Source organism: Mustela lutreola, chromosome 6 (assembly GCF_030435805.1).
Source record: "Mustela lutreola isolate mMusLut2 chromosome 6, mMusLut2.pri, whole genome shotgun sequence".
Lineage (NCBI taxonomy): Eukaryota > Metazoa > Chordata > Mammalia > Carnivora > Mustelidae > Mustela > Mustela lutreola.
The window spans coordinates 38345505-38371866 of NC_081295.1; positions in this window are offsets into that span (position 1 = coordinate 38345505).

Sequence of the window (26362 nt, forward strand, 5' to 3'; positions counted from 1 at the left end):
TTTTCTCATTTATTGCTCTGAATATATCATGCCAGCTCTTTCTGGCCTGCCAGGTGTCTTTGGATAAGTCTGCTGCCAATCTAATATTTTTGCCATTGTATGTTACAGACTCCTTTTCCTGGGCTGCTTTCAGGATTTTCTCTTTGTCAATAAGACTTGAAAATTTTACTATTAGGTGATGGAGTGTGGACCTATTCTTATTGATTTTGAGGGGCGTTCTCTGCACCTCCTGGATTTTGATGCTTGTTCCCTTTGCCATATTGGGGAAATTCTCTCCAGTAGTTCTCTCCAGGATACCTTCTGCTCCCCTCTCTCTTTGTTCTTCTTCTGGAATCCCAATTATTCTAATGTTGTTTCGTCTTACGGTGTCAGTTATCTCTCGAATTCTCCCCTCGTGGTCCAGTAGCTGTTTGTCCCTCTTTTGCTCAGCTTCTTTTATTCTCTGTCACTTGGTCTTCTATATCGCTAATTCTTTCTTCTGCCTCATTTATCCTAGCAGTGAGAGCCACCATTTTTATTGCATCTCATTAATAGTTTTTTTTATTTCAACTTGGTTAGATTTTAGTTCTTTTATTTCTCCAGAAAGGGCTTTTATATCTCCCTATAGTGTTTCTCTATTATCTTCCATGCCTTTTTCAAGCCTGTCTAGAAACTTGAGAATTGTCATTCTGAACTCTAGATCTGACATATTACCAATGTCTGTATTGATTAGATCCCTAGACTTCGGTACTGCCTCTTGTTCATTTTTTTGTGGTGAATTTTTCCACCTAGTCATTTTTTCCAGATAAGAGTATATGAAAGAGCAAGTAAAATACTAAAAGGGTAGCAACAACCCCAGGAAAATATGCTTTAACCAAATCAGAAGAGATCCCAAATTGGAGGGGGAAGAAATGGTATAAATAAAGGTTCAGAAAGAAAAAGAAAGAAAGAAAGAAAAGAAACAATTAAAAAAAGAAAACGAATAAAGAAAAATTATAAAATGGAAAAAAATATATATATATTAGATAAACTAGTTTAAAACGTTAAAAAAGAAAAGGATAAAAGTTAAAAAATTTTAGCAGAAGAAGAGAAAAAAATTGAAAAAAAAATTAAATTAACTGCAAAACTAAAGAATCATGGGGAGAAATCCATGAGTTCCGTGCTTTGCTTTCTCCTCCTCTGGAATTCTGCTGGTCTCGTTGGTATTGAAACTGCACTCCTTGGTAGGTGAACTTGGTCTTGGCTGGATTTCTTATTGATCTTCTGGGGGAGGTGCCTGTTGTAGTGATTCTCAAGTATCTTTGCCCCGGGCGGAATTGCACCACCCTTACCAGGGGCCATGCCGAGTAATCTGCTCAGGTTTGCTTTCAGGAGCTTTTGTTCCCTGAGCGATTTCCATAGAGTTCCGGAAGATGGGAATGAAAATGGCAGCCTTCTGGTCTCTGGCCAGAAGGAGCCGAGAGCCCGGGGCCCCACTCCTCGGTGCAACCTCAGAGAACAGCGCCCAATAACTCCCATCTGCCTGACCTCCAGCCGTGCTCCGAGTTCACCTGCGACCAGTTCAAGGTAACCCCAATCTGTGAGCTCACTCTCGGTTTTGTCTCTGTAGCCGGCTTCCCCGTTCTAATACCTGTAAGCTCTGTGACACTCAGACACCCCCGATCCTTCTGTGACCCTGCGGGACCTGAGGCCACGCTGACCCCACGTGGGCTTTACCCCGATTTAGCCTCTGGAGTGATGAACTTCAGCAGAACAGGCTTTTAAAAGTCCTGATTTTGTGCTCCGTTGCTCTGCTGCTTGCCGGGTGCCGGCCCCTCCCCCCGGGTCTATCTTCCCATCGCTTTGGATTCACTTCTCCGCCAGTCTTACCTTTCAGAAAGTGGTTGATTTTCTGTTTCTAGAATTGCTGTTCTTCTCTTCGATATGCCCTTGGATTTGTAGGTGTTTGCAATCTTTAGATAAGCTATCTAGCTGATCTCCTCCTAGCTGAAGTAGTCTCAGCCTGCTACATCTCCGCCATCTTGACTCCTCCCAGTCTCCTTTGAATTTTTTTAAATTTCTTTGTAGATTCACTATTTAGTAGCATGTTGGTTAGCCTCCATATTGTTGAGATTTTTTTTTTTTTGTAGCTGATAGCTAGTTTCATACTGTGGTAGTCAGAAAAGATGCTTGATATGATTTCAACCTACTTAAATTTATTGACTTGTTTCATAGTCTAAAATGTGATCTTTCCTGGATAACATTCCATGTGCACCTGAAGAAAAAAAATGTACTCTGATAAATTCTGCTGTTTTTATATTGAAAGTTGTATTTGTATCTGTTAGGTCCATCTGGTCTAATTGTTTGCTTAAAACCACTGTTTCTCCTGTTGATTTTCCTGTTTAGATAATATATTCATGATGTAAGTAAAGTGTTAAAGTCCCTTACTATCATATTACTTTCATTTTTCCCTGTATGTCTGTTAATTTTTGCTCTTTGTATTTAGGTGCATTGATATTTACTATTGTTGATTGTTGGATTGATCTTTTATCATTATTTAATGCTTTCTGTCTATTATTACATACTTTTTTTTGCTCCCGTTTGCAAGATAAATGTGTTTTTCTATTCCTTTACTTTTAGTCTGTATGTGCCTTCAGGTTTGATTGCATACAACTGGGTATTGTTTTTTTAAAGATTTATTTTAGAGAATCCTAAATGGACTCTGTGCTGAGCATGAAGCCTGATGTGAAGCTCTATCTCAAAAACCTGAAAGGATTACCTGAGCAGAAACCAAGCAACAGACACTTAACCAACTGTGCAATCAGGTGCCCCCATGTTTTGATTGGATCATTTATGCCATTTACATTTAGAGTAATCATTGCCATTTTTTTGGCTTCTGGCTATAGTTCTCTTTTCCTTCTCTTCCTAGTGCAGGTCCCCAGTAGTGGTAGTACCTGATCCTTTTTCTTCTGCATTCTTATTATTTAAATCCCATTTGCAGTTATTTGCACTGGGGGTTTGGTTCCCAACACCATCATCAGCCCTTTCTGATGTGGCATTCTCTCTACAATTAGCTATGGAAGGTCTATTTGGCCAGTCTTCAGTTCATTTTCAGAAGTAGTTGTATAAATTTAGTTGCTATCTCAGTGTTTTCCTGGGATGACATGAACTCAGGAACCTCCTACTTCGCAGTCTTACTGCTACTCTTTGTAATTTGAGTCCTCTTTAAGGCACTATGATGGGTAAGGGAATGTAAAAAACAAACAAAAAAAGGAGATTTGTCAGGGAACTGGAAGGACCCAACCAACCATTTTGGATTTTGCACAGCCCCAACTGATCTTTAACTTAAGAGTCACCATTTACCAGTCTTAATTTCTGATTGAGGAGTAGATTATTGCCATGTTACAAGAATGTGAGGATTACAGTAGTGTGGCAATTATGTGTTTGTTTGGTTTTTTTTTAAGTGAAGGAGAATGGACTTATCTACATGTGCCACAATCTTACAAATGCAACATAAAGAAACCTTAGTATTACTTGTTTGATAGTACTTCCCATGTAATTTACATAACATATCCTTTGGTAAATTCCAGATTAAAATGTTTTTAAAAGGGTTTTAAAACACTTGATGAAACAGAATCATAGATCATTATAAAATTTGATTGTGAAAGTTTCATTACCTTTAAAATATCATCAAAAAGCAAAGCAAAAGTCCAAGAAAATCTTTCCTTTTAACAGAGGAAAAAACAAAACAAATTCTAAATATGTACCATTTACTTTTAAAACCCATTTTTAAATAAGTTCATTTCAATCTTAGTCAGCTTGGCCACACAGTAAAATTCATTTCAAATATACCTTTTCTGCAAACCTTCTACAACTGTATTTTTCTACATTTTGATTTTGTCCTGTATTTTTCCTCTTTAAATAATCAGGCTTATTTTAGGGTAAAATTACTTTCTTTACCCTTAATGAAAAATGCATCTCTATTTCTTAAACCCCATCTTACTGAAAAAACATCTAATTTTTCTGGCACATGGAGATATTTTTATTATTTCTAGTAGCTCTAATGGTACATATTACTTAGAATTCTTAAACCTCAGAATCTCAATTTCTAGTGAAAACTAAGAAATAACCAATTGTCATCTGTTATACCAGCATTCTTTAAATTTATAAATTTATGAATATACTTCATAATTTCTAGAAGTATAGGCTTTTTTCCTCCCAGTGTAGCATTAACATACTCAAATATTGTTTTAGTTTCTGTAAATAAGAAACCAAAAGTAAATAAACCTCTACTGAGTAATTCTTTAGTATTTTGTCTTATTAGGAAATGACCTAGATATCTGATGAATTTAAATTCTCATCATTTAACCTAACTCAGAGAAACTTCAATATTTTAGATTACCAAAAAGATGTGGAAAGTAGACATAAATATTGCTGAAAGTTCATTTTTAAAAACTTTTATCTTGTTTATATCTATTTAATTTACTTGTTCTTAGTAATAATATTTAGACTGTCTAATGTATAATGAAGTTTTTCTTAGGTAAAGTCAGCCATTATCCTAAGCTATTTTATTGTCGATACATTTTGTGTGAGATAACAAACTTATTTGGCTGTAAACTCTGGTAAAATAAAAGTTTTATATTTAATGCTGATAACTCTAAAGACACATAAGTTTTAATTAGACTTTCAACCTTAAGCTGGCTTTCATATCAAGTATTTTTTAGATCACATGATCTTGAGTAACATTTGGGTTGGTATCTATCTTTCTGAAGGTTTTAGAGTGCCTAATCCTTACAGGTGTTTGCCTTCCAAACATCTAAACAGAGTTATTCTATGAATTCTAGTAATACTACCCAGAGGTAGAAAATGCCATATATCTACAACATACATGAATATACTCAGCTAACTTTTAGCTTTCGTTTTAAAATTGTTACCATGAAATACATACAAAATTCACTAGCTATAAGAGCTCAGTGTGAGTTTATTTTCTGGGTAGGTGGAATAAGATAAGATTATCTGTCTTGATGCATAAAGCTTTATCTATTATTTGTAGAAAAAACACTTAGGATTTGTATTTGTCCTTACCAAGTCAAGTTCCAAATGACCCTTCCCCTCTTTTATTTTTGTTTATTTTGATAAGAACTACCCCCCGGGGTTCCAATCCAAGATGGCAATATAGGAAGATCCTGAACTCACTCCCTCCTGGACATAACCAATCTAAACCTGTTTATAGAGTAATTCTTCCTGAAGAAGAGGCTGACTGAACAGGTGTTGCACAAGAGATAGACCACATAGAGAACAGTGTGAGAAATAGAGACACAGTACAAAAGGGAATCCCACCTGATGCTGAGAACAACAGTGGGAGGGCTAGTGCTGATAAATCATGAATAGATATGTGTACCCTGGGGCACAGAAAAAAAGCCACAGATTAAAGCAGCAACCAGAATATAAAAGATCCAGTCCTAGAAGTTTGCCAAACACAGGTGTAGCTACTGGAACTACTCCGGCCCTGAGGAACTGGCAATATCCATCGTTCACATTCCCCTCTATCTTAATGGTACAGACGGGAACAGGGTTTGGATGCCACAGATGCCCTGCTGCCTCAGCAATCCCTGATATCTAGCCCCCACCAGCTCCAGATATCCTGAGGCACAGGACAAAGCTTACTTAAAATGTAAGTAGGATATAGAGGAATGATCCCTGGAACTCTGCCAAACAATGGGGTAGCTAATGGAACTCTCTCTGGGTTGAAGGTCATAATGAGCACCACAGTTTATCACAGTCCACCTTGATTACAGGATCTGGATGCCTAGCTGTCCTATGATCTCAGTGAGCCCCAAGTCCCCAGACCCCACCATCCCCAACTATTCCACTAAAGCAGCCTCAGCATGGCACACACTATAGCTTTAACCATTATGCCAAGGTCACACCAGCACAAAGCAGTACAACACTCCAGGCCCATTAAACTTCAGCTCGAGATGCCTTGCTAAGGAATAGGTTGAACACAGTGCTCTAGGACTTCCTTGTTCATGCCTGTTTGGGCTTCAGTCAGGGCCAGCCCCATGGTACTTCCTGTATATTGTACCCCAGGTCACCCCAGTCCATATCAGCCTTGGTTCCAGTTGTCCCTACTCAGGTAACCCCTACAGCAAGTACCCTGGGACACCCTGTCCAGTACCCACTTCAGCTGTCCTGCAGGGTGCTCTCTGGGTGGGCTCCAGCCATCCCAGTCACCAGCCACACACAGTCTATACAGGGGATTACCATACACAAGACCATTCCTTCAAGTTTAGGAGAAGCAGCTGTTCTGCCTAATCCATAGAAACAAACACAGAAAGTTAAGCAAAATGAGGACAAAGAGTAATATGCTCCAAATGAAAGAACAGAGACAAAATTTCAGAAAAATATCTAAATGAAACAGAAATAAGTAATATGTCTGATAAAAGAGTTTAAGAGTAATGATCATAAAGATGATCAGAAGATTGGAGAGAAGAGTGCAACAACTCAGAACTTCAATAAAGACAGAAAATATAAAAAAGAACCAGAGTTGAAGAGTACAATAACTGCAATGAAAAATACATTAGAAGTAATCCACAATAGACTAGCAGATGCAGAAGAATCATTGGATCATTGATTTGGAAGACAAGGTCATGGAAAGCAATTAAGCTAAACAGCAACAAGAAGAATTTAAAAAAAATGAGGATAGCTTGAAGGAATGTTTTGGGCAATATCAAGCAAAAAATATTCACATATAAGGGTCACAGAAGAAGAAGAGAGAGAAAGGGGAAGAAAAATTATTTTAAAATATAAAAGGGACTCGGGTGGCTCAGTGGGTTAAGCCTCTGCCTTCGGCTCGGGTCATTCTCTCAGGGTCCTGGGATAGAGTCCCACATCAGGCTCCCTGCTCAGCGGGGAGATTGCTTCTCCTCTCTCTCTCTGCCTATCTCTCTGCCTACTTGTGATCTCTCTCTCTGTCAAATAAATAAAGATCTTTTAAAAATATATATAATAGATGAAACCAACCCAAACTGGGGAAGAAAACAGAATGTAGTATCAGGAACTACATAGAGTTCCAAACAAGATGAACCCAAGAAGTCCACATCATGACACATAATAATTAAAATGCCAAAGTTTAAAGATAAAGAGAATTTTCAAGGAAAATGTTACAAGGGAAACCCCTTAAGGCTATCATCTGAATTTTCAGCAGAAATTTTGCAGGCCATGGAGAGAGTGGCATGATATATATAATCAAAGTGCTGAAAGGAAGAAAAAATTACAACAAAGAATACTTTCCTGGCAAGGTTGTCATTCAGAATGGAAGGAGGTAGAGTTCTCCAGAAAAACAAAAAAGGAGTTTACCACCACTAAACTGGTTGTAAAATAAATAGTAAAGGCACTTCTTTAAGTGGAAAAGAAAGGCAGAAAATTATGAATAAAGATATGTAAAATATGACTATATATATAAAAATGTGGAGGGAGAAAATTAAAAAAGTTCTTTTAGAATTTATTCTAACTTATCATCAACTTAATATAGACTGCTATATACTGAGGATGTTATATATGAACCTCATGATAACTATAAAACCAGAACATAATACACAAAAAATAAAGAGAAAGCCAAGCATAACACTACACAAAGTCATCAATCACAAGAGAACAGAAGAAAAGGACAGAGAAGAACTATCAATAATAACAACAACAACAACAACAACAACAAAATAGCAATAAATACATACCTATTGAAAGTTACTTTATATGTAAATGGCATGAATGTTCCAATCAAGAGATGTAGAGTGGTGGAATAGATAAAAGAAGAAGACCCATCTATACACAGCCTATAAGAGACCCACTTCAGACCTAAAGACCTATACACTGAAAGTGAAAGGATAGGGGGAAAAAAAAAAGGTCCATGCAAATGGAAACAAAGAAAAAATCCAGTATAGTATACTTATATAAGACAAAATAAAATATTTTAAAAATGTAAAAATAAAGTTTATGTATTTGTCAGAGACAGAGAGCACACAAGCAGGGAGAGTGGCAGCAATAAAGGCAGAGGGAGAAGCAGGCTCCCAGCTGAGCAGGAAGCCCAATGCTCAACTCAATCCCAGGACACTGGGATCATGACCTGACCAAAGGCAAATGCTTAACTGAGCCACTCAGACATTCCCAAAATAAAATTTCTTTAAAAACTGTAAAATTTGGGGCACCTGGGTGGCTCAGTGGGTTAAGCCTCTGCCTTCAGCTCAGGTTATGATCCCAGGGTTGTGGGATCAAGCCCCACATCAGGCTCTCTGCTCAGCGGTGAGCCTGCTTCCCTTTCTCTCTCTGCCTGCCTCTCTGCCTACTTGTGATCTCTCTCTCTGTCAAATAAATAAATAAAATCTTAAAAAAAAAAAAGACTGTAAACTTTAAAGAACAAAAAACAGAGAAGGGTATTACATAGTGATAAAGGGGTCAATCAACAAAAGGATACTATAATTGAAAATATACCCCACCATTAGAGCTCCTAAATGCAGAAAGCAAATATTATTAGATATAAAGGATGAAATTGATAATAATAATATAGGACTTTAACACTCCACTTATACCAATGGATACACCATTTAGTCAGAAAATAAGTGTCTTTGAACAATACATTAGACCAGATGGACTTATAGATCTATACAGCACACTCTATCCAAAAAACCAACAGAATGAACTATATTTTCAAGTCCACATAGAACATTCTCCAGGATAGATCATATATTAGTCTACAAAACAAATCTCAATAAACTTAAGAAGACCAAAATCCTATCATGCATCTTTTCCAACCAAAATAGTATGGAACTAGAAATTAATAACAAGGAACTAGAAGAAACACAAATACATAGAGGCTAAATGACAGGCTGTTAAACAGGCAATGGGTCAATAAAATAAAGAAGAAATGAAAAAAATACATGGAGATAAATAAATGAAAACCCAACAGACAAAATCTTTGGGATGCAGCAGAAGTAGTCTAAGAGGGAAATTTATAGTGATAATGATACACAGTAGTATTGTGATATGTCAAGAAACAAGAAAAATCTCAAATAATATAATTTTACATTTATAGGAACTAATAAACAGAAAAACCACAAAGCCTAAGTTTAGTAAAAGGAAGGAAATAATACAGATTAGAGCAGAAATAGAGATAAAAATAGGAAACATCATGAAACAAAGAGAAGATTCTTTGAAAAGTTAAAATTGATAAACTTTCAGGCAGACTCATCCAGAAAGAAAAAAAAATCAGAAGAGTAAAAGTAATAATCAATAACACAGAAATTCATAGAATTATAAGAGAATACCATGAAAAGTTATATACCAACAAACTGGACATACTAGAAGAGATGGATAAATTCACACATGTAAAGAGGTATTAATATCTATTCTTTTCAAACTATTCTAGGAAATAGAAGAGGAAGAAAAACTTCAAAATTCATTCTGTGAGGTCAACATTACCCTGATTCCAAAACTAGACAAAAACACTACCAAAAAACTACAGGTCAAATATTTCTAACATAGATGTAAAAATAATCAACAAAATATTAGCAAACCAATTTCAACAATACATCAAAAGAATCATTTACCATGATCAAGTGGGATTTATTCTGGGGATACAAGATGGTTCAATATTTACAAATCAATGAACATGATGCATCAACATTAAAAAGAAATGTAAAAGCCATATGATCTAATAGATACAAAAAGAGCATTGAACAACATAAAATATCCATTTATCATAAAAATTCTCAACAGCCTGGATTTAGAGGGAACATACCTCAACACAATAAAAACCACATATGAAAAACCCACAGATACCATCATATTCAATATGGAAATACTGAAAATATTTCCTCTAAGATCAGGAGCAAGACAAAGATGTCTACCTCATCACTTTTATTCAATATTGTACTGGAATTCTTAGCTATGGCAATCAAACATCCAAAGTTATAAGGAATTAGTAAAACTGTCACTATTTGTAGATGACATGATACTATAAACAGAAAATCAAAGACTCCAGTAAAAGACTATTAGAACTGTTAAATGAACTCAGTAAATTTGCAGGATACAAAATTACTATACAGAAATTTGTTTTATTTCTATACACTAATTACAAAGTACAAAGAAAAATTAAGAAAACATCCCCATTTCTAATTGCACCAAAAGGAATAAAATGTCTAGGAATAAATTGAACCAAGGTGGTGAAAGAACTTATGAAGAAAACTATAAAATACTGATGAAAGAAATTGAAGTCAATCAAAAAAATGCAAAGATCATTCTATCCTCTTGGACTGGAAGAGTTGATAAAATGTCCATATTACCCAAAGCAATCTACATATGTATGCAACCACAAAAGACCTTTAATAGCCAAAGCAATCTTGAGGTATCATAATCTCAGGTTTTGAAATACACCAAAAGCTATAGTAATAAAAACAATATTATATTGGAATAAAAACAGACACACAGATCAATGGAATGGGATAGAAAGCTGTTCTAAATAAAAGATTCATGGCGGTCATAGTCTCAGTTTTGAAAGGAAAAAAAAACACTTTATTTATTTTTTTTAAAGATTTTATTTATTTATTTGACAGAGAGAGATCACAAGCAGGCAGAGAGGCAGGCAGAGAGAGAGGAGGAAGCAGGCTCCCTGCTGAGCAGAGAGCCCGATGCGGGGCTCGATCCCAGGACCCTGGGATCATGACCTGAGCCGAAGGCAGCAGCTTAACCCACTGAGCCACCCAGGTGCCCCCAAAAAACACTTTATTGACATTATAAAAATCTAATAGAAACAGAAGAAGAAGGAAACCTGCACACAAATTGGGCAATAATAAGCATTAAAGGAGAATGAGGCAGATTCATCAAATTGGATACTTAAAACATCCAACCACATCAGCTGGGGAAGCGCCATGGAAATAGCCAGGCTGGAGCTCCAGTTGAGAAGTCTGAGCAGGGCGTCCTCCTCTCAGGTAAGACTTGCAACTGACCATTCCCATAATGGCTATATTTATAGGCCAAGTGATGTGGTCCGAAGTTCAAGATTTGTTTGCCTATGTGCAATTGGGAGCCAGCCGCATTCCTATGTTATCATGTCTTGACATACTCAAGGAGCCATACCCATTCCGCAGAATGGATGGGAATATAAGGCAAAATTTATTGCTCTTGGAGTCCAGACCATAAGGCCCAATTCTAACCTGGAGGCCAGCTAAGGTCAGCTAGTCAGGCTCCCAAGATCATTCATGAAGCACAAATCTCACAAACAATTCTTTAGCCTGCCTGTGTACATGCAAGTTGGATAATCAGGTTTTGCAGGACAAATCGCAGAAACCTCCATCCATACAATACAAAAGCCCAGAAGTAAACCCACACCTATATTGTTAACTGATGATAACGGAGGCAAGAATATACAATGGGGAAAGGACAGTCTCTTCAATAAGTGTTGTTGAGAAAAGTGGACCACTTTTTTACACCATACAGAAAAATAAACCCGAAATGGATTGAACATCTAAATGTGAGTCCTGAAACCATAAAACTCCTAGAAGAAAACATAAGCAGTAATTTCTCTGACATCAGCCTTAGCAACATATTTGTGGAGAGGTCTCTTCAGGCAAGAGAAACAAAAATAAATACTGGGAATACACCAAAATGAAAAGCTTTTATACATCAAAGAAAAACATCAGCCAAACAAACGACAACCTTTTTAATGAGAGAAGATTTTTGCAAATGATATATGCAATAAGATGTTAATATAAAATTATATCAAGAATATATATATATATATATATATATATAGAGAGAGAGAGAGAGAGAGAGAACTTACAAAACCCAACACCAAAAAAACTGAACAATCTGATTAAAAAATTGGCAGAATAGACATTGTTCTAAAGAAAACATAGATGGCCAACAGGTACATGGAAAGATGCTCAACACCATTAATCGTCAGGGAAATACAAATCACAAATACAATGAGATACCACCTCACACTATTCAGAATGGCTAATATAAAAAAGATAAGAAATAGCAAGTGCTGGTGAGGATGTGGAGGAAGGAACATTCATGCACCATTGGTGGGAATGTAAATAAGTATAGCCACTGTGGAAAACAGTATAGAGATTCCCCCTGAAAATTGAAAATGGAAACTCCATAGCACCAAGTACTTCTACCGCCAAGGAAAATGAAAATACTAATTCAAAAAGATATATACTCTCCTATGTTTATTGCAACACTATTTAGACTAATCAAGATATGGAAGCAACCCAAATGCATATCAGTGGATGAAAGGATAAAGAAGATGTGATACACACATACAGAGTAATATCAATCAGGCATAAAAAATAATGAGAGCTTGCATTTTTGAGAAGTTGAATGAATCTAGAAGGTATTATGCTGTTATCAGAAGCTATTGTAAGTCTCTAATATCTTATGCTCAAGACTATTAACAGATTAAAGACAACTTCCTGGATTCTAATTTAAAGGATCCTGTTGATCATAACCTGATGACATGATTATTATTTTGGAAACCTCATCAGAGCAAAATAGCTCACATGCTCAGTTGGGAAGACCTTACCAAATGTTCATGACCACTGATAATGCTTCATAACTAGGAGGTATTAATACTTTTGGCTACATATCACACAGCTCTAGTAGGTTCCACCTGATGCTGGAGACCTCTAAGTCCAATTGCGGAGGAAGATAAATAGCTAACATTGAGTTAGACTGCTTCTACCCAAGACAGCAAATCAAAATTTCATACTTTAAATGTTTCTTCTTTCCCTTTCCCGTTTGGCCTGGAGAGATAATGTCCTCATCTGTATCTTCCAGGCCATTCCTAAATGAGGGGATGGAGGATGAGCTCTAGAATTAAAAACAAAAACAAAAACCAACAACAAAAACACCTTTTATTTCAAGCTGGGAGAAAACCTGTTTTCTCATTGAAAACTGTTCTCTCATTGACCAAAATCTCATTGGTCTACTCTCTGAATTTACATTATTGGGTTAAAAAGGACCTACCAGGAGGCTTTGTGATTCAGAATTTATTCCTTTTGGCAGGTCCCTATTTACCTGGTTAGGGATAAATGTAAATAAGCCTATGATCAAGAACTTCTTAAATCTTAAAATCTCAAAATTATTGCAGACTTTGAATCTGCTAAAACAATAATGGCCCAACAAAGATCCTTAAATTTTCAAGCCAAAATAGTCCCTGATAATTGGATAGCCCTTGATAATCTTTTAGGTGAGCAAGGTGGTGTCTGTGCTGTGGCTACCACCACCTGCTGTATCTGGATTAACATTTTTGTGGAAGTTAAAACTCAGGTTACAAAAGATCACTAAATAAGGCACTTGGCTTTAAAAATGACTCCTTCAATCTGGATTTTTTTTTTTTTTTAATTGGTTTGGATCTTGAGGACCCTGGCTCTGAAGGGCACTCCAAATTTGGGAATTATCCTGTTTATAGTTATCTCCTTGGTGCATTGTGTCCTCTGGAAAGTTTTAAATGTATATTCCCAGCCACGAAATATCAAGCAGATGTTCTAGATTGGAACATCAGACAAGTTAAGAAAATAACTAAAGGATTGTGGACGTAAATTGTGGCCTATGAATATCACAAGGATTCAGAAAAATAAGCAAACACCCATGATCTGTGACTATCACACACCGGATCAGTAAAAGCTACAGGAAGTGCAGACCAGTAGCTGAGAGTACCACCAATGCCTTAAATTTTTATCAAATCTCTCAGTTAAACTGATCATACAGGGAGAATTGTTAAAATGAAAACCACAGGCCCCAAATGACATCACTTAGGCCAAGTTACCAAATGTGACTTAATACCTAATCTAATGGCAGTTTCAACTTCTCCCAGAAACATTAAGTCTTAACCAGTCAGTCAGGAATTTTCTGATCAGCCCCAATGAGGTAATCTGTTATAGAGGCCCTCTCCATCCCGCAAAGTAAGGTGAGGTAATCTGCATAAAATCTTCTATTTTTCCCCCTAATGGAAAGTGACCTTGCCTGGAACAATACTTTTTTTTTTTCCCCTAATAACTTTCTTCCTTCACCTTTTTCTCCTTATAAAACCTTACATTTTGTATAACTCCACTGACTTCTCATCTACTTGCTAGATTTATAAATCATTTAAACAAAGCCAATTTGATCTTCAAATTTACGTAGTTGAATTTTGCTTTTTAAGAGTAAGGAAAAATTAATCATACATTTATGTTTTTATTCACAATTCACATTAGGTATTATATATTAAATTATAGAAAATATATGGCAGTAGCATAAGCTTTCTAAACATTGTCAGTAGAAAATATTCCAGTAGTGATTTCAGCTTTTTGTGGCATATTGCTGAACATGGCTAACAGGACATAAAGACTTTTAGGAATTAAAATTTTTAAATTTTAGATAGACTAGGGGCATCTGGATGGCTCAGTCAGTTAAGTGCCTGCCTTTGGCTCAGATCATGATCCCAGAGTCCTGGAATCAAGCCCCACATAGGACTTACTGCTCAAGTGAGGAACCTGCTTCTCCCTCTCCCTCTGTTGTTCCCCTTGCTTGTGATTTCTGTCAAATACATAAGTAAAATCTATAAAAAATTTTAGATAAAACAAACAGTATTTGATTTCTTTTTATATTTAGCACATTTAGTCCTAACAACAGAGGACCTCATTTCTTCTCCCTCAAAATACCAGCACCCTAGCTTTAGCTTAGCACCATTTATTCTATTACTGCAGCTTCTTAGGTCACCACAATACACTGAATTTCTCAAATCCAGCCTTCCTGCAATTTTCAGACTCTATTAATAAAATGCAAATGTGACTATTTCACATCCCCATGTGTGGTTCCTTATTGTTATAAGGCACATTTCCAAGTTTCTGAGTATAGCACCCTTTTTCTCCAGTATTGAGAACCTACCTACTTATCTTTCCCAATCCCATTTGCTGCCACCACCTACCTCATATTTGAAGCTCCAGCGCACCAAATGATAAATATTTTCCCCAAGCATACCTGTGTATTCTTCTCTCATCACTATTCCTTTGGTCATGTGATGAATTCTACCCAGAATCCTCTCCTCCAACACCACTTGGTGTGAATCAGTTCTATTTATGGCCATAAATTCAGTTATGTTCTTACTACACCTCCACAAATTTTTGATATATCTTCAAACAGTGATGTAAAACTCAAAGATAAAGAAATGACTGGCACATTTAAGTATCATAAGCATAAGATATAAGTTAAGTATCATAAGTATCATAAGTTAAGTATCATAAACATGAGATAAACTTAAGTGGGAATATATTAGCAGTGTGCATTCCACAAATGAATGGTTAGTATAGAAACTATAGAGTTCCTTCAAACAATAAGCAAACAGTAACTGAACTAATATGAATGGGGGAAACATATAAGTAATTCAAAAAAGGAGGAACTCAATTAACATGTGCATGAGTGGATGGTTGTCAACTTTCAATATTAGCATGAAATCACAAACAAGAGAAAAATCAATCCTGCTTTTTTACATATTACCTTGAAAAATATTTGAGGGGTGTCTAGGTGGCTTGTCAGTTAGGCATCAGCCTTCACTTCAGGTTATGATCCTGGAGTCCCAGGATTGAGCCCCACATCAGGCTTTAGCAGGGAGTCTGCTTCTCCCTTTGTTCCTCAACCCACTAATGCTCTCTCTCTGTCACTCTCTCAAATAAAAATCATAAAAAAGAAAAATAGAAGTGTTTGAAATGACTGAAAATATTCTGTGTGGGTAAAAATTTGGGAAAACAAACTCTCATACACTAAGTCCTTAAGGAAGCCAATTAAAAGGTATATATACTTTGACATGGCAATTTCCCCTTCTAAAAATTTCTCCCACAAAAACACCCACACCCAAATACACAAAGATGTATGTATAAAGATCATTCCTTAATTTTAACAGTCAAAAATTTAACAACCTATGTGCCGTGAAATTATATACAGTGAATGCTAACTTTTACATACCATGCACATATTGGAAAACAATAAAAACTAGGTTATGTATTTGTAAAATAAATTAGGAATAAAGATCAAATCACAGAACAGTAAGAGCAGTATAATATCCTTATGTTAAAATATATTTTTAATTTTCAGCATAAGACAGGAAGCATAGGATAGTTGGTTAAAATACTTATAAAACTGCCTACATTTTTTTAATTCCCTGTTCCACCACTTACTAATTATATGACATTAGGTGAGTTATATGCCTTTTTATAGCTCAGTTTCCTCATCTGTAAAGTGGATATAAATATGTTTTTTAGTGAGTAATAAAAAGATTGAAAGATGCTCATGGATATATCACTAGGGGTTATTTCTAAGCAAGGAACTGGGAAAACAAGGGTTTCACTTAAGACTTTAAATTCTTACTCTATATATTTCTGGATTTTAAAATATTTAACATTAGGCACATTATTTTTACAATGAATTTTGTTAAAGTGGCATTGCTCAGATCTACAATATAAACAAGTCTTCCATATTAGACATGTAAACACAATTAATTCAATTATTACAAGAAGACCCATGTCAAGAATATGAGCATTTATGCTGTGTTCATTTTTATGGATATACCACAATATATAGAAGAAAGAAACACATCCTCACCTCAACTTATATCTAAGATAAAAAATATTAATGTGAAACTAAGTAAAGCATACACTGATAGATAAAGTCTTAGGAAGGTATTAGTTTATATAGATGCTATTCACCTAGGTTGACATTTCTGGATGGTAAAAATTTGATTACACTTCTAAGTTCAGATTAGCTTGGTCAAGATATCTATCTGAATCATAAGTATTTTATTTAAAGATTCATTTTTTAAAATTTTTTAAACTTATTTCAATTGGCCAACATTATTAGTTTCAGATATAGAGTTCAGTAATTCAATAGTTGCATATAACACCCAGTGTTCATCACATCACATGCCCTCCTTCATAAGCCCATCACATGCCCATCACCCAGTTACCCTATCCCCCAAGCAACCCTCAGTTTTTTTCCCATAGTTAAGAGTGCCTCATGGTTTGTCTCCCTCTCTGATTTCTTCCCACTCCATTTTCCCTCCATTCCCCTATGATCCTCTGTTATGTTTCTTATATTCTCAAATAAGTAAAACCATATGATAATTGTCTTTCTCTGACTTATATTCACTCAGCATACTACCTCTTCCAATTCCAACCATGTCGCTGTAAATGGTAAGATCTCATCCTTTTTGATGACTAAGTAATATACCATTGTATATATACACCACATCTTCTTTATCCATTAATCTGTTGATGGATATCTGGCCTCTTTCCATAATTTGACTACTATGGAATTGCTTTAATAAATATTGGGATGCAAGTGCCCCTTCGGATCATTACATTTGTATTTTGGGGGTAAATACCCAGTACTGCAATTGCTAGGTCATAGGGTAGCTGTATTTTTAACTTCATGAGGAAAATCCATACTGTTTTCCAGAGTGACTGTACCAGCTTGCATTCCTACCAATAGTGTAGGAGGGTTCCCCTTTCTCCACATCCTCACCAACATGTTGTTTCCTGACTTTTTCATTTTAGCCATTCTGACTGGTGTGAGGTGGTACCTCATTGTGGATTTGATTTGTATTTCCCTGATGCCTAGTGATGTTGAGCATTTTTCATGTGTCTGGTTGGCCATTTGTAGGTCTTCTTTGGAGAAATGTCTGTTCACATATTCTGCCCATTTCCTGATTTGATTATTTGTTCTTTGGGTGCTGAGTTTGACAAGTTATAGAACTCAGATATTAGCCCTTTATCTGATAAGACATTTGCAAATATCTCCTCCTATTCCATTGGTTGCCTTTTAGTTTTGTTTGTTTGTTTTTGTTTGTTTTTTACTGTTTCCTTTGCTGTACAAAAACTTTTTATCTTGATGAAGTCCCAGTAGTTCATTTTTGCTTTTGTTTCCCTTGGCTTTAGAAATGTGTCTAGCAAGAAGTTGCTGAGGCAAAAGTTGAAGAAATTGCTGCCTGTTTTCTCTCTAGGATTTTTTTTTTTTAAGATTTCATTTATTTATTTGACTGTCAGAGATCACAGGGAAAGCAGGCTCCCTGCTGAGCAGAGAGCCCAATGAGGGGCTCGATCCCAGGACCCTGAGATCATGACCTGAGCTGAAGGCAGAGGTTTTAACCCACTGAACCACCCAGGCGCCCCTCCTCTAGGATTTTGATGGATTCCTGTTTCACATTTAAGCCTTTCATCCATTTTGAGTTTATCTTTGTGTATGGTAAAAGAAAATGGTCCAGTTTCATTCTTCTACATGTGGCTGTCCAATTTTCCCATTTGTTGAAGAGACTTTTTTTCCATTGGATATTCTTCCCTGTTTTGTCAAAGATTAGTTGACCATAGAGTTGAGGATTCATTTCTAGATTCTCTATTCTGTTCCATTGATCTATGTATCTGTTTTTGTGCCAGTACCATACTGTCTTGATGACTGCAGTTTTGTAATATAGCTTGAGGTCTGGAATGGGTCAACCAGGAAATTAAACAATTATTTTGAAAATTCATGGAAACGAATGAAAATGAAAACACAACTGTTCAAAACCTTTGGGATGCAGCAAAGGTGGTTCTAAGAGGGAAGTACATAGCAATATGATAAGTATAATAAGTAAAAAGATAAGTCTCAAATATACAACCTAACCTTACATGTCAAGGAGCTAGAGAAAGAAGAGCAAATAAATCCTAAACCAAACAGGAGACAAGAAATAACAAAGACTAGCATATAGATCAATGAAACAGAAACCAAAAGAACAGTAGAGCAGATCAATGAAACTAAAAGATAGTTGTTTGAAAGAATTAATAAGATTGATAAACCCCTAGCCAGACTTATCAAAAAGAAAGGAGAAGGGCAACTATATGCCAACAAATTATGCAATCTGGAAGAAATGGATGCATTCCTAGAAACACTTAAACTACCAAAACTGAAACAGAAAGAAATAGAAAACCTGAAACAGACTCATAATGAGCAAGGAAATTGAAGCAATAATAAAAACTTTCCCAACAAACAGGAGTCCAGGGCTGAATGGCTTCCCCAGGGTAGCCTATCAAACATTTAAAGAAGAATTAATACCTATTCTTTTGAAACTTCATAAAAAAATAGAAATGGGAGGAAAACTTCTAAATTCTTTCTAGGAGGCTAGCATTACCTTGATCCCCAAATGAGACACAGATCCCACTAAAAAGGAGAATTACAGACCAATATCTCTGAAAAACATGGATGCCAAAATTCTCACCAAGATACTAGCCAAGAGGATCCTTTAGTACATTAAAAGGATTATTCACCACAAGCAAGTGGGATTTATTCCTGGGTTGCATGGGTGATTCAACATCTACAAATCAATGTGATACATCACATTAACAAAAGAAAAACAAGAACCATGTGATCCTCTCAATTGAAGCAGAAAAAGCGTTTGACAAAACATAGTGTCATCTCTTGATTAAAACTCTCCACAGTGTAGGGATAGAGGGAACATACCTCAATATCATAAAAGCATGTACAAAAATCCTGTAGTGAAACTCAATCTCAATGGGGAAAAACTGAGGGTTTCCCCTAAAGATTTATATTTTTAAAGTAAAAGATTGAATGAGATTTATAGATTCAACAGTAAGGAAGAAGACCAATTCAGAAATGATTAAATTTTAATCATAATTACATAGACACATAGTATAGAGGTCAATTTTAATCTTTTCTCACAAGTACTGCTAAAGCATGTATTTATATGTAGTAGATAGGAGTACCTCTATTTTCTTCTGGTTTTAACTTTTTTTCCCATATTAATCATAATCTGATTATTTTCTTTTTCAGATAAGTCTGTGGCAGAATTATTACTTCTACTTATCAAGGTTTCTCATTGCAAATAATTTTGTCTAAGTGCACAATGTTTACATTTGAAATAAATCCACATTTACTAGAAGGAAGCTTATAGTTTTCAGTTGTATGTTTCTTGTGTACGGGAAGTAGATCTGAAAATAACTTTTCTGTTTCTGTGATCAGAAAGTGCACATTATTGAACTGTTTTTGTTCAGTTGGTTTTTGTTTTTTGTTTACCTGGGAATGACTGGTCTCTTCCTAAACTGTATTGTACTATTAACTGTCTTTGTTTATCTTCAAGGCCTCTAGTTTGTTCAGTGATGATAGCAGTTTTATAGTCAGTCCCATCTTGTAGCAGGAAAAGAACTGTTTTTAGATTGAGTATGACCTCGTAAAAAAAATCTTCCTACCATGAAAACTCATTGATTCTACAATCTTTTCCAAGTTCTAATTGCCAGCATTTCCCTGGCTACAGGAATCTATGTTCTTACTGCTTAACTGCATTTCCCCATTGTATGTAAACTTCTCTTATTAATTCAACAAGTTAATTTAAAATAAAATTAGAATTGATTGAAAAAAAGAATAAATGCATTTTATGTCTGATACAAATGTAAACCTTCAACATATAACTGATATCTAAAAATTTAAAAAACCTCAGGTAAGAAATCTTGAAAGTCACTAGTAATTCAAGCTCTGAAAGAGTCAATTTTAAAATTTAATCATTGGGTTATAACAGGTTAAAATAATTTCAGAGTAGGCATGCAATGCTTGTTAAATAAATTAATAAATAGATGAAAGGAAGAATGTGGTGAATACTTTTTTTTGCAGATTATTTCATTACTGCTACTTGTGGGTCTTGTCCAACTTCCATTCAATTTACTCTGTGTGGACAGTGGAATTTTTATCTCTGCCATGGCAACCACTATGAAAATGGCTGTTCTCTCTCAGAGAGTAATATAATTTTGAATTTTAGGAATCTGAAAACAAAGGTCTAGAAGTAACTTTGCTCTATGATCAGGGAAGACACATTTTCAGGCACCCAGGGAAGAATAAAAGTGAATATAATATTTAATAGCCATGGGAGTACGTAATAATCCACTTTGATCATCCTCATGAGAAATATAAATTTACCTTTATGTCTTTATTGTGATTCCTTTAATCTATCAAATGACTGAATTTGGCATTTCCCATCCCTTTGATTGCTCTAATCTATCAAATAATGGAAATATGTGATTCTCATTTCCTCTAAAACAGTGTTCTGTTTTTCTCTTTTCTTTTTCATAGACTGATTTACAACCTTTTCTTCTATTACTCCCTCTGGAACTCTCTATATTTCTACCAGCTTTTGTGTTAAACAGTTTAACTAAATTGCATGGTGGCTCACCCCCTCATTAACTTCAATCCCTGACTTCCTACTTTTAAATTAACAATGCCTGACTACCAAGGGAGTTTTATGACCATCAACCCATTTCTTTCTTTTCATGATTATATAAATACAGTTATTTTATTCCCAATGAGAACACTATTAGAACACATTTTCTCTGAGATTAAAACAAAACCATTCTGCCTAAATTCCTTCATTATACATATATTTTAATTGTTTTATTGATTTCTACATTTGGGAAAAGCTGAATGGAATTGCATATACTATTCTAAGTGTCATTTCAACTCAATATTTTACAATTATATTTAATTAGTGCTTATAAGAAGATCTTTAGGGGTGCCTATGTGGCTCAGTGGGTTAAGCCTCTGCCTTGGGCTAAGATCATGATCTCAGGGTCCTGAGATCAAGCCCACATCAGGCTCTCTGCTCAGTGGGGAGCCTGCTTCTCCTTCTCTCTCTGCCTGCCTCTCTGTCTACTTGAGATCTCTCTCTCTGTCAAATAAATAAGTAAAATCTTTTAAAAAATAAGATCTTTAACTTATAATGCTAAATACATTATTTTGATTTTGGTTTATAATTATTTTTCCATTTGTTGAAATATTATTGTTTGGATATTCCTACATATTTTTGGTATTTTTACTGAAAAGCAGTTACTAGTTTATACATTTTTATCATTATGTGCTTTTTGATTTTGACATTGACTTTTTTACTAAATAACTTTTTTATTAATGATTCTAACATGCTCAATGATGCTTTCTGTGAAATTCTACCATTCACTATTTTTTTTAAAGATTTTATTTATTTATTTGACAGAGAGAGAGAGAGACACTGAGAGAGGGAATACAAGCAGAGGGTGTGGGAGAGGGAGAAGCAGGCTTCCTGCTGAGCAGGAATCCCAATGCAGGACTCAGTTGCAGGACCCTGGGATCATGACCTGAGCCAAAGGCAGATGCTTAATTACTGAGCCACTTAGGTGCTCCCATAATTTACTATTTTTTCAATATTTTTATTCAGTGCTTTAAACATTTCTATTCTCGGTAGTCCAAAGGTAAGGTTACTATGAGGACTGTGACTGGTCATATGCAGTGACCAGTAACCCAATGACCAAATAAAGGATGGATACAATACAGGATATTCATGTGGGAAGTCATTTATTATATACTGTATGTGTGATGTTATAAAATAAATGTTTCAGAAGATGAATAAAGAAAAGTCTCTGCCCACAGGCATAATCAGAGGCTAGTGGGGAAACTTCCAACACCTACTACTACCTACTTCTGGTACATTGCAATAAAAACTGAAAGCAGCATAAAGTGCTTCGAGAAATGGCAGGTGATGATGACAAGAATCTTTACAAAGCTTCATTCATTTAAAATTAGATATTCAGTGATGCTACAAAACAGACACATTTGTAGGTATCATGTACATTAAAATGTACAAAACAAAGTCTCTTGCTCTCATGGAGTTTAATCTCTAGTAAGTGATAATCTGCACACATTCAGACAGGAAGTGGAAGAGGAAGAGAAACATATTTCAAGCAGAAAAAAGAGCCCCCCCCCCCCAAAAAGCAACTTGGAATTATGAAATAATTAGAAGTAGTCAGAACCAAGTATATGTGTACTCATGCAGGGAAAGGGCTGGTGGTAAAAAAAGAGAATTGGGATACAGAGTGAGAAGAGACCATGAAGGAAATGGGGATTTCCCCATCAAGGATTTTAATTTTATCTGTGTAATCAGTAAGTTGTAATAATAAGTTTTTGAGTAGAGATATAGACAGATTTTACATAGTAACTGAGGCAGCAGAGGGGAGGAAGTGTTACCAGTGCAGATGGGAAGACCAGTGGTAGTTATTTCCTCTAATGGTTCAATATAGAAATGTTATCACGACTGGAATTTGGATGTGAAATAAGGTAGCTATAGAGATTACGTGACAGGAAGAAGAGTACAAGGTGATCCAAGTTTGGGTGGCAGGGTTTGATAATACAGTTTCCCATGATGGGAATATAGAATGCAACAAGGTATGAGAAACAAGTGTTTAGTTTGTTTGTTTGTTTGTTTGTTTTGAGAGAGAGAGAGAGCATGCAAGCAGTGCAGGGAAGGGTAGAGAGAGAATTCAAGCAGGCTCCACCCATAGCATAGAGCCTAACATGGGGTTCAGTCTCACAGTCCTGAGATCATGACCTGTGCTGAAATCAAGAGTCAGACACTTAATCAACTGAGCCACCCAGATGCCCAGAGAGACAAGTTTTATGGTGGAAAATTTGGATATCAAGAACTTGTGGTTCCTGTTGGTTTAGATACCAAGTAGGCAACTGGTATGTTGAGAAATAAAGATGAAAATTTGGTATTAATATGCATTAATAGATGTTGAAAATTCACAAAATGGGACTGGATGAGATTGGCTGGGAGAGAACACTTCAAGAGAAGGAAGAGGACAAAAGAAAAAAACCACTGATGAAAAATAAAATGAAGAGGCAGGAAGAGAAAAAGAAGATCTTAAGAATTCTGTTAAAAGATAATCAGGGAAATTACTGGTATGATTATAGAAGAAAGGAGAATTAATAAAAACATATGATAAAACAGCCTGTTACATGTCAGGATCACTAATGATCATTACAGAAGCAGAAGCAGAGTCAATAGAGTAAGAGGAACAGGGATCATACTAAAGAAGAGTGAAGAGTAAATGAGAGATAATAAAGTGGAAGCAACAACTGCAATACAAGAAGTGAGCACTTATATAGACATGATAATATTTGAGGCCATTTTAAACATTCAAATAGTTTTACAGGTTTAATTCTCAACAATAACCATGTGAGGTATGTATGATTATTTGTCCCACATTAGAGATAAAAAAAAAAAAAAAATTGAGCCAGAAAGAAATTAAGTAGTTAATCCAAGGATACAGAACCACAAATAATGCAACCGGGATTTGAACTTGGTCAATTTGTTCCAAAACCTTTCCTTTTAACAACCACCGATTATTTCCCAGTGCATATACTTCTCTGCATTGTGTTTTGCTGCTCCTCCCATCCAGAGGTAGAGTCAATGTTACCACAATCATAAATCTGTGCTGGCCTTATGATGTGCTTTTTTTTTTTTTTTAAAGATTTTATTTATTTATTTGACAGACAGAGATCATAAGTAGGCAGAAAGTTAGGCAGAGAGAGAGAGAGAGAGGAGGAAGCAGGAAGCAGGCTCCCCGCTGAGCAGAGAGTCCAATGTGGGGCTCAATCCCAGGACCCTGGGATCATGACCTGAACTGAAGGCAGAGGCTTTAACCTACTGAGCCACCCAGGTGCCCTATGATTTGCTTTAACAAATAGATTATAACAGAGGAAATACTGCTTGAAATCTAGAGGCTAGGCCTCAAGAGGCCTTGCAGCTTCTACCTTCACTCTCTTAAAAACACTGTCCTAAGATACCATGTAAGGATGCTAGTCCAGTCTATTACCCACATGGGGTGGAAATGAAGTGCCCCACAGAAAAAATTAGCAATTATTTTGAGACATGTTAATAACTAACTCAGTCGAAGATGCAGCTGAATGAGCCACATGAGTAAGCCCAGGGGAAACAGAAGAAACACCCAGATAACCCATGGGATCTTGAGAATAGACTGCTAAATTTGGGGGTTATTCACCAGGCAATAATAAACAGTTGATGTAGAAATTGCTATCTAAAACCGGGTTGCTGCCATAACAAAAGTCTAAAACATGTGGCATTTACTTTTGGCCAAAGTAATAGGAAGAAAACTATAAAAGCAGCTAAGAGAGTATTAGTGGATTCTGAGAGACCAATGAAGAAACTGCTACTGAAGGCTTGAGAAAGTGTGATGTGTATTATGTAATTGGTAATTGGTATAATGTAGTGGATAAATAATTGACAACAATGTCAATCTAAAAACCTTAGAAGATAAAAAATAAAGCTAATGAACTTGTTGGCCAAGGAAATTTCCAGACAGAATATAAAAAAGGTCAATTGGCTTCTTACAGGTTCGTATGACAAGGTATGGGAAGGTAGACATAAACTAAAGTTCAAGCAGCAAGAAAAATCTTCAGAAATTACGGAAAATGTGGTATATACCATAGGTTGGAAAATAAATCTATTTCTCTTCTCCATCTTCTCTCCCAAAAATATTCTTTAAATATAAATTGGCCTTATGGTACTTATAAAATTTATGGTGTTAAGGTCTCAGAGAGTTAAGTTACTACCAGTAAACCCTTTCAACTAGAAAAAAGAAAAAAATATATCTTCTGAAAATCATAAGGGCATTATCTCTTAGAAGTTTCATGTATTCCTCAAGTAGTGGTCTGTTTCAAAATGAATTGTGGATTTACCCTTTAGTTCATGGAGGAAGCATGACTCAGATTCATAGGAAACTAGAAAATTATAAGAAGAAATTATCAACACTACTGGCTTGAGCTAAAGGGACCATGGTAGATTAAAATGAACAAAAGTCTCTGGGAAAACTACACAGTGGCAAACAGAGACTATTTCTTATTAATAAGGAAAAAAAAAGAAAAGAAAAAAGAGAGAGAGAGAGAGAAAGGAAAAAAGAAGGGAAGGGAAAGGAAAGGAAGGGTAGAAAAGGAAAAAGAGACCGTTTTAGTGACTGAGAGTCACTGAGGGCAGAAGATGAGTCCAAGGTCTTGAGCTAAAAGCCCAGAGGGCAGAGCCAAGAGCTGAAGAGAAAAATAGGTTAGGGGAAGCCAAAGACCATCCTGCTTAAGAATGTTTGGATCAACTAGGAAATCAAAGAAGAACTTTAACAATTCATGGAAACCAATGAGGATGAAGACATATTGGTCCAAAACCTATGGAATATGGCAAAGGTGGTCCTAAGGGAGAAATACATAGCCATCCAAGCCTCACTCAAAAAAAAAAAAAAAAAAAAGGAAAAATCCCGAATACACCAACTCCAACTCCTTTACACCTTAAAGAACTGGAGAATCAACAACAAATTAAGCCAACCCCACACACAAGAAGGGAAATAATTAAGATTAGAGCAGAGATCAATGAGTTATAAACTAGAAATACAGTAGAAAACATCAATGAAACTAGAAGCTGATTCTTTGAAATAATTAATAAAAGTGATAAACCACTGGCCAAACTAATACAAAAGAAAACAGAGAGGACCTAAATTAATAAAATTATTAATGAAAG